Below are 5,000 nucleotides of genomic sequence, written 5' to 3'. Positions count from 1 at the left end.
TTTTGTCTCTTTCTCTTTCATTCTTACCATCCCTCCCTCTCTCTCTCTCCGTCTCCCTCTCTTTCTCTTTCGTTTTCACCATCTTTCTCTCTCTCTCTCACTCGCTCTCTTGCACTCTCACAGTCTCTCTCTCTTTCACTCTGTCTCCTGCTTTTTCTGTGTGTCTGTGTGTCTGTCTGTCTGTCTAGCTGTTATTGTTATGTATTTTCTAGGAGGTGAGGTTGCAGTTCGCGTTCTCGTTGTTCTGTTTGTTTTTCGTGGTGTTCCTGGTGATCCATCCCTCGTTCCGACAACGTTTTGTTTTTGTCTTTGTTTGTTTGTTTGTTGTTGTTTTTTCTTTGAGGAAGACCAAAAACTTTGCCTTAATTCCGTTCCCCCCTCCCCACCCCCTCCTTTTTTTAAATTTTTATTTTTTTTTTTTTATCTAGTCAGTTATTGATCCGGTATTAGTGATAGGAGATTCTTGACCTCGACTACTCGTTTTTACCTGAAGATACAGCTTAATTTTGTTTTTAGCTATTAGACCCGGTTCTAGTTTTACTGTTGCTTTTTCGTTTTCTTTTTGTTTGTTTCTTTTCAAGTTCAAATTATGGGGTAGATGTCAATATTCTTCTTCTTCTTCTTCTGCGTTCGTGGGCTGCAACTCCCACGTTCACTCGTATATACGCGAGTGGGCTTTTACGTGTATGACCATTTTTACCCCGCTATGCAGGCAGCCATACTCTGCTTTCGGATGTGCGCATGCTAGGTATGTACTTGTTTCCATAAGCCACCGAACGCTGACATGGATTACAGGATCTTTAACGTGCGCATTTGATCTTTTGCTTGCGTATACACACGAAGGGGGTTCAGGCACTAGCAGGTCTGCACATATGTTGACCTGGGAGATCGGAAAAATATCCACCCTTTACCCACCAGGCGCCGTCACCGAGATTCGAACCCCGGCCCCCCTCAGATTGAAAGTCCAACGCTTCAACTATTCGGCTATTGCGCCCGTCGATGTCAATATTATAAATGTATTCACAAATCTGCCGCCTTCCAGTCTCTGTGGCTGCCTTCACCTCGACATTCCATCTCGCTCTCTACGATCGGCTTCCGATCCACTCTGATTACGTATACCCAGATACAAACACTGGACTGTTGGTCGCCGTTCTTTCTCTGTTTCTGGACCTTGCAACTGGAATGAACTTCCTCTTTCTCTTCGTCGAGTCTCCACACTCAGCTCTTTCATATCTGGTCTTAAAACCCACCTCTTCCCAAAATAGCCTCCCTTCCCTGCCTCTTCCTTGTCTTCAGTTTCTCCAGTTTTAGAGTTTTTCATGCGTGTGAATGACTGGCGCGAAAGTGCTTTGATTTGTCTCTGCACAAGATTCGGCGCTATATAAATATACTAAGTATTTTATTATTATTATTATTATTATTATTATCGATAACATTCTGATATAGGCGTGAGGGCGAGTTTTTAAGAAAAGAAAATACGGTTGAGGAAAAAGTTGTGAAGTAAAGGAAGTACAGTTCAGTTCAGTTCAGTTCAGTTACTCAAGTAGGCATCACTGTGTTCGGACAAATCCGTACGCGCTACACCACACCTGCCAAGCAGATGCCTGACCAGCAGCGTAACCCAGCGCCCTTAGTCAGGCCTTGAGGGGGAAAAAAGGTAAGGTAAGTGAAGGAAGAAGAGTGCAGAAGGTGTACGACGAACACGGCGAGGAAGACGAAGAAAGGAGGAGATGGAGAAGGAGCAGAAGAATGAGAAAGACAGGCGGAGAAGGACAAAGAGGAGAATGAGGAGTAGAAAATAAAAGGAATAAAAAGGCAGATAATGAATAAGATAACGAGAAAAAGAGAAGGAGGAGGAAGAGGAGGAGGAGGAGGATGAGAAGAAGTAGAAGGAAACGACAACGGCGACGGTAACGACGACGACGAAGAAGATGATGATGATGATGAGAAGGAGGAGGAGGAAGAGAAGGATGATGATGATGATGACGACGACGATGTTGATGATAAAACTGAACACAGAAGAAGAAGAAGGGGATGATGACGATGGTAACGATGTTGATGATAAAAATGAAAACAGAAGAAGATTGAATGATTGAATCTTTAATGGGTAAAGAATTAGGCACAGTAAAGGCCTTTTTTTAACGACATAAAACATAAAAATAAAGAACGACACAAAACATAAAGAAATAAATTGAAATAAAATAAAATAATAAGAACGACGAATAAGAATACTAGCTGGAATAGTCTATCAAAGGTAACAAAGCGATGAAAACTGGAACAATTAGAACGACGAATAAGAATAGTAACTGGAATAGTCTATTAAAGGTAACAAAGCGATGAAAACTGGAACAATTGAAGAATTGGAACAAAAGAAGAAGAAGAAGAAGGACAACAACAACAACAGCAGCAGCAGCAACAACAACAACAGCAACAACAATAAGTAGGAAGAAGGAAAAGGAGATGACCAAGAACAAGTGGAACGAAACTATGCAATAAACAAACAAGCAGAAAGGAAAGGCACCCCCGAAAACGGAGTATGGCTGCCTACATGGCGGGGTAAAATCGGTCATACACGTGAAAGCCCAATACGTGTACGAGTGAACGTGGGAGTTGCAGCCCACAAACGAAGAAGAAGGAGAAGATCGATTGATTGATTGAATCTTTAATGGGTAAAGAATTAGGCGCAGTAAAGGCCTTTTTACAATTCTGCCCATTTAATGATACAAAACATAAAAAATGAAGAACGACACAAAACATAGATATAATGAAATAAAACGAAATAAAATAAATAATAAGAACCACGAATAAGAATAGTAAATGGAATAGTCTATCAAAAGTAACAAAGCAATGAAAAGAACAATTGGTACATTATCTTGTACGTACGTACATACTTACACACACATTATAAAACAAGCAAACAAAGACATACGTACACATTCACGCACCACACACTCAAACACACACACACACACACACGCACTTACTGTTCATTTGCTAGCACGATCACACATACATTCAATTTTTCATTCATCATGGCATGGCAGCTAATGGACAGAGTACGAGCAAGCATTTGCAAAAGAAGAAGAAGAAGAAGAAGAAGAAGATGAAGAAGAACAAGAAGAACAAGAACAAGAACAAGAACAAGAAGACGAAGACGAAGAGCCGGAGTCTCACTTATCTGTTCTTGTATTTTCTTTTTTTTTAATTAAAAGAATACCCCTACATTTTAAATCCAAGATGACACGTTGATGAATCTGTATGAACTAGACAACCGGATGTTATTTTTTTACATCCGCTCATAAATCATCCTCATGTGTCTACGATGTCCGTGAGTCTGACACATAAACTCCGACATAATCTTTTCTTTCGTAAGGCATGCACAGCTCCGATGATATATATATATATATATATATATATATATATATATATATATATATATATATATATATATATATATATATTTCCACATGGAGAAGTAGCAAAGAAGAGGAAAGAGTGGAGGTAAAGGTTGGTACAAGGAGGTGATGGGCGGAGGTAGGAGATTAAGGCAGGAGAGGCAGCCTTCTGTCTGTCTGTAAGTCTCTCTCTCTCTCTCTCTCTCTCTCTCTCTCTCTCTCTCTCTGTCTCTGTCTCACCTGTGCCCTTTGTGCAAAGAGTCAACGGAAGATGAAGTTCATTTTGTTCTGAAGTGTCCTGTATTGCATAATATTCGAGTAAAATTTGTTTCAAAGAAATATTATGAACGCCCTTGTTTGTTTAATTTTTTTGTCTATTGATGGCATCCTCTGATGAAGGTGTTATAAGAAATCTGGCACTGTACTTATATATAAAGCTTTTAAGTTAAGAGAGATAATATTGTCCTAATTTCTATAGTTTAATTGTGTAAGCAGTTGAATGCTTATTGCCAGTTACGGTAATGTATGCATATCTTGTTATCGCCTCTCATTCATAGGGGGCTATGGCCTTAATGAATAAATCATCTGCGTCTGCGTCTCTCTCTCTCTCTCTCTCTCTTGTTCATTGGATAATCTTTATTATGATTAGGATAATTATCATCGCTATGGTTGTAGTTGTTATTGGAATTGAAAAGCAATGCCTGAAATCTATGCCGTTGTGTAATCAAGTGTCGTTGGTTTGGTTTTGTCTTGAGCCTGGACTCTGTCTGTCTGTCTGTCTGTCTATGTCTCTGCCTCTCTCTCTTTTTCTCTGTTTCTGTTTCTCTCTGTGTCTTACTCTCACTTTCTCTCTTTCTCTCCTATGCACCTCCCTCACTGTCTACCTGTTTCCTTTTTTGGATTGTCTTTTCTTTCACATGGGCCGTTTGGCGTGTAGATACATTTGTGTATGTCTTTATGCTTTTTATGTGTATACGTTGCGATACGATACGATACGATACGATACGATATGATACGATGCCATACGGTACGATACGATGCAATACGATACGATTCGACACGATACGACATAATACGATACGATACGATGCAATACGATGCGATACGATACGATGCAGAGATACGAGATTGTGATGGTGATGCCCTTACCCTCCTGCAAGTGTTCGCTCTGTAACTGTCCACCTACATCACAATCGCCATCATTACCATCGTCATCACCATCACTGTTATTATTGTCATCATCTTCATCGTCATCATTTCCCTGTATTACAAGTGTTCGTGCTGTAACTTGTCCACCTCTATCGCCATGGTCGTCATCATCCTCATCATAATGATAGTCATCATCGTAATCATCATCGTCATCATCATAACCCTCCTCCTCCTCATTCTTCTTCTTCTTCTCCTCCTTTATCCTCCTGCTCCTCATTAATAATAATAATAATATTATTATTATTATTATTATTATTATTATTATTGTTGTTGTTGTTGTTCTTGTTGTTGTCGTCATCATCATCATTATTATCATTATCATTATTATATCATTGTTGTTGTTTCCATTGTTTTGATTATCATCGCTATCATTATTGTTATCGTCACACGTCATCA

The 5,000-nt window shown here is 39.5% G+C and overlaps 1 protein-coding gene across 1 annotated transcript in view; it reads left to right on the top strand.

The window, feature by feature from the left end:
• LOC143282416 (gonadotropin-releasing hormone receptor-like) overlaps positions 1–5,000 on the top strand; it is a 282,537-nt gene that overhangs the window by 79,721 nt on the left and 197,816 nt on the right. The window lies entirely within an intron of this gene.

The sequence above is a fragment of the Babylonia areolata genome, chromosome 5 (assembly GCF_041734735.1).
Source record: "Babylonia areolata isolate BAREFJ2019XMU chromosome 5, ASM4173473v1, whole genome shotgun sequence".
NCBI classification, from domain to species: Eukaryota; Metazoa; Mollusca; class Gastropoda; order Neogastropoda; family Buccinidae; genus Babylonia; species Babylonia areolata.
Note: the sequence above shows the minus strand (reverse complement) of the source record. Positions and strands in the feature narration are given on the sequence as shown.